Below are 13,404 nucleotides of genomic sequence, written 5' to 3' on the forward strand. Positions count from 1 at the left end.
CGAAAACACAGTCGCCCATAAACACAGTCATCGGTCAGTAAACAGAATGCACCGTCCTGAAACATCACAATAATTAAGACACGGTTTAAAATCATTTATTTAAACGATAAATTCCTAATTAAGTCACATCAGATCTCATTTAGAATCACATGTTCGGAGACAGCTCACCCAGCGCGGCGCTGGGCTCACCTTCTTTCTACACCAGCGCCGCGTAGTGTAGGAACAAATCAACCAGCAGAAGTCGTCACACTATGCATTTCTATTCGTCCTGTTGAAATATTACTGTCTGTATGAATTAATTCCTTCCTAAAAATATTATTTTATTGTAATTCTCACTTATTTTTTACATTAAACCGTAAAGTAGGGAATTTAATACGGTTCTAGGGAAATGTAGGTACATTTTTGTTTCACACCTGGCGACACTGGTCGATTTTTTGGCCTTTGAGTAATGACTAAGGCTGGGCCGCGGTGGAGAATTAAGCCGTAATTGTAATGTTATTGCCTGGTATTTGTTAGTCTCAGACTGTTTAATTACGACGTGTTAATTCCTACCGCCTGTAATGCTCTCTTATATTTCACATCAGCTGGTATGGTGGAGATGATGTTTTCAAATTAAATGATTAGTTGTGAAGAATCAGCTCAAGTGAAATGAGGACCAGTTTTAACGTAAGCAGACTAGAAGTTTATTGCTTAAGTTAGACTTCGTTTTAGGGGACATGTTAAGCGTTCCGTTGTGTTACTCTTGATCAGTACTTACTGATTTTCTTGTATTTTGAAATAAACGTGTAGTCTTCGCCGGTACTCTTAACCTTCATCTGCAGGGAAGTTGGAAGAACTTTTTTTCTCCCCCTATTTGTAATTGCTTTCGTATATTCGTCTTACTGATTGCTTACCTTTAATTAAAGTCTGACAATTCATTCACTTAAGTTTCTTAAATAACTTGTTTATTAGAGTGGACTTAACCTATACATGCCGTGAAACCCGTATGATTCATCAAGACGTACGCATTACTGTTGTTTTGCAATATCCGTAATACAATATCGTTATGAAACCACGCCCTAATAAAAATTAACCTACTCCTTTAATACTGGTATTCTGACTCTACAAAGGAAGTACTTGAAACTTACTGGTATGACTAACCTGACCCCAAATAAGACTCTAGAAGAAAAGTTACCTCACCTCTGATGCTGGCATTTTCCTGATCAATTCTGAATAAAGGAGTATTTTTTGCCGCTTAAATTATGTGCGGAGGAAGCAAAGCCTTTTTTGGGAACTTCGTTACATACGAAGTGATAGGCCTATTGAGTAAACTACCCTGCTGATGCGGTCTATAAGTGGCCATTTCGTGATAAACCTTGGGTTTTTAACATTCAGGAGAAGTGCTTTAATCTTCTTTATTAGTCTTAGTACTCCTTACTATAACTAAATTTGACTTCATTGGCGGTGTAAGGGCCTTGGTAGGTCATGGCTCTTTGGGGCTCTTGCGCCTTGGGGCTGGGGGTTTAAGTGGGCATTGCATTCTATATGTTCCAGAAAGTGCAACCGCTGAACGAGTGAGCCGTGCGTTTAGGAGTGCACAGCTGAGAGCTTGCATTCGTATTATAGTGGGTTTGAACCCCACTGTCGGCGCCCTGAAGATTTTCCGTGGTTTCCCATTTTTTCATCAGGCAAATGCTAGGGATGTACCTTTTTAAGGCCACGGCCGCTTTCTTCCCACTCCTAGCCCTTTCCTATCCCATCGTCGTAAAGCAAGTTAAAAAAAAAAAAAAAGGGAAGTGCAACCAAAAAGCCATTTGAAAGTTGTAACTGATCCAATCTAGCTAAATGTTGCATTGACATAACCTCAGACCAAAGACATTTAGTCTGTTCTTTTGATCCCCAGAATTCTGTCGTTGACTTAAGTAGTTACACCATTGACTGAAATTTAAGCAAAGATACTGGTATTAGTAATTTAGCGAAAGTTAGAAAATGATTCTGTAACAGGAGTTTGGGTAGTATTAATTTATGCCAGTTAGGTAGCATTGAGTGAAGGGTAGTTTGATGAAAGGAAACTTTTTTTATGGAGTGATTTTTTAAGTGGCATGTTCATGTATTGCAGTGCTATGAGAATATTTGATTTTCTGAGGATTTTGTTTAAACATCTGCTTGTGCATTCATGAAATACTCCTTTATGTAGTGTTGTCATTGTGTTCACTATTCGGTTATACATAGGACACTAGGAAAGTTTTGCAATACGCAAAAATGGTTGGCTGGACACCCCTGTTATGGTGAGGGATGAAAAGATGGGTGAAAAGCGGTCTAGAAGACAGCAAGGCACGACCTTTACACCAGTTGTTGCCAAGTAGTGGGATTGAAAACAAGTTAAGATGTCTGTGTGGTCTAAAGGTGAATATCACGCAATTATCCGCTACACTTTTGCTCGTGGATTAACTGTTGACCAGTGCCTGGAGGAAATGACTCCTGTGCTGGGGAAAGACTGTCCACATTGGACAACAATTTTCCGCTGATACAAAGAGTTCCAGAGGGGAAATTTTGGGGTTGAAGACGATCTTCGTTCTGGGCGACCGTCTGAATCAATGACTGAGGAAAACTTTGAAGCTGTGAGGAAAATGTTGCAGCAAGAGTGGCGGTTGACATATCGGCAGGTAGAAGAGACCCTCCACATCCCTGCACCAGCTATTCATTCAGTTCTACACCACCATCTCCATGTTAGAAAGGTTTGTTCCCTTTGGGTACCCAATTCACTTTCAGAGGAACAAAGGGTACATCGAGTGAAACTGTGCCAAAAAATGCTAAAACAGTTTGAAAATGGGACTTCGCGTAACGTCAATAGCATCGTTGCAGGTGATGAAACTTGGCTTTATTATTACAATGTCTCAACAAAATCCCAGAACAAGGTGTGGCTGTTTGAAGATGAGGGTACTCCTGTGACTGCGCAAAAGTCAAGGTCAGTGAAGAAAAGGATGATTGCAGTATTCTTCACTAAATGGGGCATCCTGACTCGGGTTGTGCTAGAAATACAAAGGACAGTTTCTACGGAGTGGCACAGCGAGACTTGTCTGCCTCAGGTCATCCATACTCTCAAGCAGCTCCGTCCAAGGTCACGGCTGAACACTTGGCTCTTGCATCACGACAATGCTCCAGCACATTGTGCTACTGTAACAATGGATTTTCTTGCCAGATCAGGATTGACTGTGCTTGATCACCCTCCATACAGTCCTGATCTTGCCCCATGTGACTTCGCACTCTTCCCAGAATTGAAGATGAAGCTGAAAGGGCGGCGTTTTGCATCCGACGAGGAGGTTCTGCCAGCATGGGATCAAGAGTATGAGAATGTAACCGAAGAAAAGTGGCAAAGTTGGTTCAGTGACTGGTTTCCACGTATGGGGAAGTGTATTGAGTGTGGTGGAAATTATTTTGAAAAAGTCTAAAGCGTTTTCTCACATTGCAAAAGTTCCTTAGTGCCCTTTGGATTTGGTTTTCTTATCCCTCTATCATTTTCTGTAACAACAGTACATATGTTTGAATTTTGGGGATTTTCATCTCCATATATTTTTGCTTCTGAATGTTATTTATTTATTATTATTTATTTATTTTATGCCTTTGTATGTGGCGAAGTTAGGGCTCACGGCCCTCTCCTACACTTAACCACTACATACCGTACATAATTACATACTTTGGTAAAATAACATTAGCCGACCCTAAGAGCTACGTAAATTTATGGAGTAATATTATAACAGATTATAATTATTATTTTTAATGATTAATATTATCTAGCCTATCTACATCTACATCACCTAACAATAGTTCTAAATTATAATTGCACTCATACACACTAACATTCATACAAGCTGGTCACGTATTTAAGAGGAAATCTCGACAAGACCGTTTAAATGAGACTGTTGAAGTGCTATTACTAGAGACGGGAATTATAGGCACAAATAGGTTAGAATGCAAACGTATTTGAAGAAGTGTAATCCAGCCGGTCTACAGTTATGTCGGGGAATTCCATAAATTTTTGGGGTTCTGTTTGTCCAGACCGATAATATATATGCAAATCTCACCGCAGAACCGTCATGCGGGTAACATGCACCTGCGCCTTGCTTAAATACGTTTGCATTCTAACCTATTCGTGCCTATAATTCCCGTCTCTAGCTATTACGTATACTGACAGGGAGTGTGTTCCATAGCCTTGCCCCAGACACTTGGAAAGAGTGGCTGTATACAGATGAATGACCACCCGTTGCTGTAATAATGTTGTACATATTACTTTCACTTTACCGGAGATTGTTTAAGAGATGCTGACTTGATAGAAGTGTATTCTGAAATAGGTTTTTTTAAACATTCTTGTTGATCCATTGACTTGGGCCTCTTGTATTTAACGAGGTTCAGTATGGAACTGTTCGCTATGCTACTATTGAAGCATACAGTCGTGAACACAGGAGAAAGTTGCTAAATGAATGTGCCAAACTATCGACCTTTATGTTTTGTGTACTGGACCAGAAAATTTGTTGATCCATCCTACGTGTCTTTCCATGTAAATACATCTGAATTTTACGTTTCAGTTGGTGCTCCATGGATCAGGTAACATATTATCTGGATGAGCAAGTTCATCTACTTCCTTGCCAGCTTGTTTGTTCAAAATGCTGCATCTAGGACTAGATTCTCTTTGTGGCATCCAGAATAATGCAAGTATGTTAGCTTGTTGCTGTATCTTGATGGATGCAGTATTTTTGCATCCGTCCCTTGGCACAGGGCAGAGTTACATGTAGTTTCCACCAAAGTTTCTGTTTCATATATGGCTACAACAGTAATGAAGCTGCTGAATTACAAGTGGTGCTGTGTAATGACATTTGGAGCATTTTAAAGTGTCTGTGTATTATGAAAGATGCTACTTACTGGGCAGGTTATGCTGCAATAGCACTTTCTGGCCCATTGAGAAAAGCAGTGGCAAACTACTTTATTACTTATTATGCCTTGTATACCTCGCCATGGCACTGCCATGGGTTTTTGCGGTTTCGCTATAATTGCATTAAAACCTTTGGTAGTGCTATTGATCTAACCATCTTCTGGGCTGAAGACTTAGCTGACAATGTGCTCTTCTAGATTGGCTATAATGTATTGTGATGTGTTATCAAACAGACAGTGGAGGACTGAAGAATTAAAAATGTCACAATACATGCTGATCTAATTGTCTGTTTCAGTTTGCAAATTAAAAGCTTGTTGCATGAAACAAAAAATAATTTTAAAATGATTGGCTAATTCTAACCTGGTGCAGCCCTTGTAAGCCAGACCCTCCCATGAGGTTGGGCGGCATCTGCAGTGTATAGGATGCTGTGTGTTATTGTGTTGTGTGTGGTGTGTCAGTTGCAGGGATGTTGGGGATAACACAAACACCCAGTCTCCAAGCCAAGGGAATTAATCATTTAAGTTTAAAATCTCTGACCTGGCCAGGAATCAAACCCGGGGCCCTCTGAACCGAAGAGCACTACGCTGAACATTCAGCCAAGGAGACTGACAACAAATAATGTATTCCATGTATGGTCTTAAAAAGTGAGACACAAAAAGTTCTAATTAACTTTGTGGGGAAACAATTATAATATCATAGTACAGCTAATACGCTATATTTGTTACAAATATTCTGCGGATTTATTACTTCTGCAAAATATTTCCAGGGGCCAGTGACTTAGATGTTAGGCCACCGAGCTCGATAGCTGCAGTCGCTTAAGTGCGTCCAGTATTCGGGAGATAGAGGCTGACTTGCCAAGTCTCCCGATTTGAGCGGGAGACTCCCGATTTTTCATCGTTCCTTCCGATCTCCCGATCGCCGGGACAGATCTCCCGATTTTTAGAGCAGTATCAGTAATTTTCGTGTTATTTTAAACTCCCGCGGAATTCCTCGTTCTATCGATATATGGATGACTATGACTGGTCGATAGTAGTTCTAATAATGATACCAGATGGCAGTATGGGCACGGTGGTTAGTCATGTGCTCTTCTTTGATCAAGCGAGTAACCTAACCTCAGAAGTAGCGCGCCATAGTCGTCTACGCGGGCCGGGACCTGCAGAAGTGCTCGTGTTATGTCTTAATATTTGTTTTGGCCAAAATGTTAAAAAATAAATATGATGCAGTGTTTAAATTGCATATATTGTAGAGTTTGAGTGAATCCAGGAAGGGACCAATGTTCACATTTTGTACTATATGTATAGGTGTGATTTTTAAGTTGAGCGCGGCGGACAGTGCGACATACTCAAGCATATGCAAACGAAAAAACATGAGAAGAGTGTCCAGTGTGTGGAAAGAAAACAGAAACTGAACTTTTCATGTAAATTCCAAGATGTAAATCCTGTGATGAATGCTGAGGCGTTATTTACGTCATTTATCGTAGAACATACCGGTAACCTGCCTGTAAAATGTGTCGATCACGCGGGACCTTTGTTTCACAAAATGTTTCCTGATTCGGAAATCGCTAAACAATATGGGTGTGCTAAAACGAAAACAGCGGCTATCATTACAGAAATGTGCGTGGAAGAAACGGCAAAAATTGCATCACATTTGCAGGTGAATGCATTTTCGGTTGCTACTGATGGTAGCAATAAAAGCGACTTGAAAATATATCCCATTGTAGTAATATATTTTTGGCCTGAACTCAATGAAATTCTGTTGTCTACTCCCTGTGCCTGATTTAGAAGGGGATGCTACTGGAGCTAACATTGCCAATCTTTTGCTCTCAACTTTTCGAGAATTCCACATTCCATTAAAAAACTGCCTAGCTCTTGGTGCTGTTAATGCTCCAGTAATGGTAGGATTAAAGAATGGTGTTTGAAGGATGTTTGAAGCGGGAAAATAGTAACATTATCATCACAGGCTGCTCTTGTCACCTAATTAATCATGCTGCAGAGAAGGGTGCGGCGTGCTTGCCCGTAAATGTAGATGAAAGTATAATTGATATATTTTATTATCAGGAAAGGAGTGCAACGAGGAAAGAAAAGTTCAGAGAGTTTCAGACTTCACACATCACAGAGATCAGGAAAATTCTGGAGCATGTGCCTACTCTATGGTTATCACTAAGAAGGTGTTTAGGTAGGATTTTGCTGCAGTGGGACACTTTGGTTACTTTATTCAGGAGCGACTTTTTTTTTTCAATTTGCTTTACATCGCACCGACACAGATAAGTCTTATGACAACAATGGGATAGGAAGGGGCTAAGAGTGCGAAGGAAGCGTCCGTGGCCTTCATTAAGGTACAGCCCCAGCATTTGCCTGGTGTGAAAATGGGAAACCACGGAAAACCATCTTCAGGGGTGCCGATGGCGGGATTCGAACCCACTATCTGCTGATTACTGGATACTCGCAGCACTTACGCGACTGCAACTATCGAGCTCGGTAGGAACGAAATTGTGAGTAAGGATTCTCAGATGGGAAATTTGAAGACTTAACAAAATTCCTAAGCACAGTTTAAGTGCAGTTGTGTCTTGTTCGTCTCAAAAGGTGAAAGATTGTCATAACATTTCACCACACTCCTCAGTTAAAAGGAAAACCCAGTCATCAGTTTCACTAAAAAAAAATGAAACTACTGATGACACTAAGAGCCATGCATTGTCACATGAAGAATGACTGTTCATGTTCCTTTCATCAAACTTACATAAATCTTTGTGCCTTTTTCTCTCAAGTTTTATAGATATCTGTGATAATCCAAACGTAGCTCTTCAGTCAAGTAAGCCGCATATCCACTTACTGAGGTCAGTTTTGGAGGAACTATTGAAGAATGTGATGGCAATATTTGTGAAACCACACGTTATTAAAAGCTCCTCCTCTCTCCTTGATGTAGATTATCATACTCCAGCAAATCAAAAGGATGATTGTGATCTGATGATAGGGAACTAGTGAAACGGAACATTTAGATAAAGAAACTGATATTCTACGCTCCCAGTTCTGTAACTTTTAGCTCAAAGAAACAGACCTGACAAAAGGAAGAATTGATATTCAATGGGCGTTGGTAGGTCAGATGAAATCAGCTGATGGCGTACTTAAATATGACAGACTCTCTAAGGCGATGCTTGCTTTATCAATTTCACATAGCAATGCAGAATGGAAGAGAAATTTTAGCAGAATCACAAAGACAGAAACACAGTTCAGATCCTTTCTGTCTGAACAAACTTTGGAGACACTTTTAACCTTGAAATCTGTCAGCAAGACAAGTGCTTTGAGCAAAAATTTAGTTCCGAGTTTCTGAAGAGGGCTAAGTCAGCTACGGGTGTGTTGAACAACGTGATCTCCATGTTGAAGGATGAAAAGTCACATGTTCCTACAGTTCAGGTATGTCCAGTATTTAGGGTATTCACATATAAATGATGAAAAATATATATGTAGGCCAAATAGAATTGTTACTGTATTGAATTATTATGAATTAGTACATGTTCTGCCATCAGTGACGTGTCGTAATACGTCGCGATTCGCTGCCTAATTTCTCCTGATTTTTTAGTTTTGAAAGTTGGCATGTCTGTAGAGGGTTCGAACCCTACCGTTGGCAGCCCTGAAGATGGTTTTCCATGGTTTCCCATTTTCACACCAGGCAAATGCTACGGCTGAACCTTAATTAAGGGCATGGCCACCGCCTTCCCATTCCTAGCCCTTTTTTCCTGTCCCATCGTCGCCATAAGACCTATCTGTGTCGGGTGACGTAAAGCCGTGTCTGTTAGGTCATCAGCCCAGAGGCTGGTTGGATCCTCAGATAGCACCACCAAAGGTTATGCAGTTATACGGAAACCGCAAAAACCAATGGCAGCACCTAAATGAGGCGTACTAGGCAAGACGAGGAGTGAGGTAGTTTGCCATTGCTTTCCTAGCTGTGTCAGAAAGTGCTATTGCAGCACGACTGACCCTATGAGCAACACCTTTCATAACACTCAGATGCATTAGTCGTGCTCTGAATGCCATTACTCAGCACCAACCATACCCCAGCAGCTTCCATATTGTCACAGCCATGGATGAGACTGGGACTTCGGTGAAAGCTACACTTTACTCTGGCCTGTGCCAAGAGATGGATACAAAAGTACTGTATCCATCAAGAAATGGCAGCAGGCAAAACGTAAAGCAACTTGTAAAAAAATTTGTTAGGCCCCTTTAAACAACAAAACATCATCACAAAATATTTCTTAACTTCACTAGTGCATACTCCTTGATGTAACATACTGTAGACGTGATAGCAGGTAGCCCGAATATCAAAGCTGTATCACCAAGTTAGTCAGCCAGTACAACAGCTTCTTCAGTAACTGTATGTAAATCTTGAATGGTTCCACCTAATCTTAGCTATGTGCAGTGACAGCTGGTGCAGAAAATTAGTTATGTGCTGTAACCCATCCCCCCTCCAAAAAATGTAAATATTTAGAAACAAATGTGGTTTTCAAGAGGCTCTCCACTGAGTTTTCAATACTGAACAAATACACAAACAACCCCAACACATATGCACATTCCTCATACAAAACTAATTAGACACACAATAACACGTGCAATGACAAAACATTCATGAACTCAGAAACACTTGGTGTAAGCACGCAAAAGCAGAACATCTAAAATCATTGAAATAAAACCAGCAATGTTGTAATGCAAAATTACATGTCATGTTGTTATAGTAAAATTTATATACTAGACATTTTGTAATTAAAGAAAATCACAATATCTTGTCCTTATTTTGACAACATAAAAAGTACAATTTTAGTTTGTCGATTTACAAATGTGACTATGGAATAGGCAAGTTGAGAGTATAAAAGGAACTAGCGGGAACAGGTGATGGCTTCCTCTACAGTATTTTATTTTTCTGTTTGCTTTGAGTGATCCCCTCATAAATACTACCATTGAGTAAAGAGGGTGCCACCTGGCACGTTCTCATTTCGGTCGAAATGCAAGTGTGACCAGTGCTGCCTCTCTGTGGTTGAACGAAGGCTCACTGTGAAGTGGTATCCTTGGCTGTTGCTTCCACAGCACATCGGAAAAGTTGGGCACGCATGTGCAAAAGGCAGAGTTCCTGCTTTCTGTCAAAAGGCAATTCTCGCAGAGCTATGATATGCACAGCACCTGGTGTGGAGCGGATGACTAGTTACCTGGTTGTGAGGGGAGTTGAATGATTTCCTATTCTTTGGCTGACGTCTTTTTCAATGCACTGTATATGATGGTCGATAATATTATTAAAGTAATTTATTTTTCAAATAGACAATATGCTGCAGCACTTCAGCACAAAATATACAGCCGCCCCTGGCTATGTGATGGATTGTTTGAGGTGTATCACTGCAATCACAATAATGACTTGACTTTTGCCCATTTATGCTGTCAGAAGTAGCACCTCGCATGGTGGTTGGTGACTTTTGTTTAACAAGCAGGATTCAGGCAGAGGTGAAGTTGTGATCAGGCAATGGAATAATCCATCCATTCTCAGACAGGATTTCAAGACAGAAATAAGACTGTTATAGTATTTGTGGATCTAACATCAGCATACAACCCAATCTGGCAACTGAAATTATATGTAGTAGTAGCAGCAGCAGCAACAAAAATGTCTAATAAATATTTGTCTTCTCTGTAAGTAAGGCTCTTGGAATCCAGAGAATAAAGTAAGTGGAACTGTTATCAATGCAAGCCGTGAAGTTTAGGGAGGAATCTGCACAAGTTTTAAAACCATGTGATCAACCCTCTGTAGTTGGTGGCAACATTGCACATTGTTGTGGAGATGCATACATTCATAGCTAGACATCTGTCATTAAGTTTTCTTCCTGAGTAAATATTCGCTCCAGCAAGAGTTCTGTTTCTCCCATGTGTAAGCTGTCCAAGGTTTGAAGGTAATGGGAATATCAGAAAGATACTGGGGGTATACCAAGTAGCCTCACAGTCAACATAGGTTGAAGTGTTTACAGATATTTAAATAAAAAGTGAAGGGTGAAAGACTGGCTCTCAAAGTACAACCTGAAATGTCTGGAATTTACTGTGGCTCTTGAACTTTTTATTCATATCAGAAATTCTCTCGTAACATTTGGACTCCCTTCTTTGCAAGTTGATAGAAGATACCTGTAAAATGAGAAAGATTTGGATGGAGAGGAAAGAGATATCTCTTGTTGCTAGATGGTATCAGAACATCAGAGGAGGAGCAGAAAGCTGGTACAGTACTTCATAGAATACATTGCATTAAAATAACGGCATTTTCTCAGTAACAACTTATATTACAGTACAGGAAGAAAGAGCAAATATATATATGAAAGAAATAACTATGATGTTATTCTTTGCCGACTGACTAGCTCGGATGGTAGAGCGCTGATCTTCTGAGCCCTACTTGGCAGGTACGATCCTGGCTCAGTCTTGTGCTATTTGAAGGTGCTCAAATAGACCAGCCTTATGTTGCTGGATTACTGGCACTTGAAAGATTTCCTGCGGAACAAAATTCCGGCACCTCTGCGTCTCTGAAAGCCGCAAAAGTAATTAGTTGGACATAAATCCAATAACATTATTATTTGCTAAGAAAAGAACAATGAAAAGAATATATAAACTCTTGACTGATTATTTACGTGTAAACATTAAATTGCAACAGATATTTGCATATTGGGAGTTTATTTTGAAATTTGATTAAAATTGGAATTGGAATAGCAAACCTTGTGATGATAATTGTATTTATGGAAAGGTATTTAAACTGAGTATGTACATAAATACTTTACTATATTTCTCTTATTTATACCGGAATAGACGGTACTTGTGAATTACATTATGTTGCCATTGATGACCAGATATTGGCTTAACTGGAGCTACTATGGTGTCAGTATCACATAGATCTGCCCGTCACTGCTATTACGTTCTCAACCCTTCTTGGAAAACTTCCCAGAAAATTTCAGTGGAAGTCTGCTTATATTTTCTCCCATTCCCTTTGCAATATGGCAAACAGTTCTGTAGGAATTTTGGGGTGGTCTGATCTGGCTGTCTACTGGTGCTGTAACTAATCCCAGAGATGCCCAGTTGGATTTAGATCAGGGCTTTGGGCTGGCTATTTGATTTCATTCACTCCCATTTCAACAAACTACTTTATGAAAATGAAGGGCCAGTTTCAAATTGTTGCTACAGGGTGAGTAGCATAGTCTTTCCTATTCCATCGTCGCCATAAGACCTATCTGTGTCGGTGCAACGTAAAGCCACTAGCAAAAAAAAAAAAAAGTGTGATTCCTCTAGAACCTGATCAGTGTAATAGGTATTTTTTTTTTTTTTTTTTTTTTTTTTTTTTTGCTAGGGGCTTTACGTCGCACCGACACAGATAGGTCTTATGGCGACGATGGGATAGGAAAGGCCTAGGAGTTGGAAGGAAGCGGCCGTGGCCTTAATTAAGGTACAGCCCCAGCATTTGCCTGGTGTGAAAATGGGAAACCACGGGAAACCATCTTCAGGGCTGCCGATAGTGGGATTCGAACCTACTATCTCCCGGATGCAAGCTCACAGCCGCGCGCCTCTACGCGCACGGCCAACTCGCCCGGTGTAAAAAAAAAAAATATGTATTTTATCAATGCACATGAAAGCACATGTCATTATGATAACAGCATTTCATCAGATGGAGATTCATGTAAACATAATTTACCAAGCTTGATAGCTGCAGTCGCTTAAGTGCGGCAAGTATTCGGGAGATAGTGGGTTTGAACCCCACTGTCGGCAGCCCTGAAGATTTTTTTCTGTGGTTTCCCATTTTCACACCAGGCAAATGCTGGGGGTGTACCTTAATTAAGGCCATGGCCCAGTCCTAGCACTTTCCTGTCGCTTCGTCGCCATAAGACCTATCTGTGTCGGTGCAACGTAAAGCCAATAGCAAAAAAGTAGTAAACTTAATTTCTTAGACTGGTTGCATAATTTTGCTCTTCCCTCAAATGTATTGAATGATTTTAGATGGGTGGAGGTAAATCCAAAAACAATCAGAAGTATTGTTACAAATTTGAATTCCTGTAGTGCCCAAGACATTTATGATCTCTCCAACAATATAACCCAAGCAGTTATTGACATGAAACATTTAAAAAATATTTAATACTTAGACAAGGTGATTTTATTGAGTGTTTCAAGATGTCTAAAGTGGTACCTATCTTTAAAAAGGGAGATAGAATGTGCCCATCAAATTACCACCGTATAATAATAACCTATTCTAAGTAAAATGATTGAATCCTGTATATTTATGCAACTCGTAGAGTACTTTTTCATAAATAATTTAATGTATAACAACAAACAGTTTGGATTTACAAATGGTCATTCAATGATAAAAGCTCTTGAATGTGTCCATATCAAATAATTTTAGGAATAAAACAGTCACAGGTGCTACATTAATTGACCTGACAAAAGCCTTTGATTGTGTCTCGCATGAAATCTTAATTCACAAGCTCAGTTATTATGGGG

At 40.0% G+C, this 13,404-nt stretch overlaps 1 protein-coding gene across 2 annotated transcripts in view; it reads left to right on the forward strand.

Moving 5' to 3' along the window:
* The first annotated feature begins 459 nt into the window (after positions 1–459).
* The window catches only part of LOC136864364 (beta-1,4-N-acetylgalactosaminyltransferase bre-4), a 51,939-nt gene continuing 38,994 nt past the window's right edge, over positions 460–13,404 (forward strand). For both annotated transcript variants that reach the window (XM_067141263.2, XM_067141262.2), the window contains exon 1: positions 460–666. The gene's annotated coding sequence lies outside the window, so the exon portion shown is untranslated. The remainder of the gene's footprint in view (positions 667–13,404) is intronic.

The sequence above is a fragment of the Anabrus simplex genome, chromosome 2 (assembly GCF_040414725.1).
Source record: "Anabrus simplex isolate iqAnaSimp1 chromosome 2, ASM4041472v1, whole genome shotgun sequence".
NCBI lineage: Eukaryota > Metazoa > Arthropoda > Insecta > Orthoptera > Tettigoniidae > Anabrus > Anabrus simplex.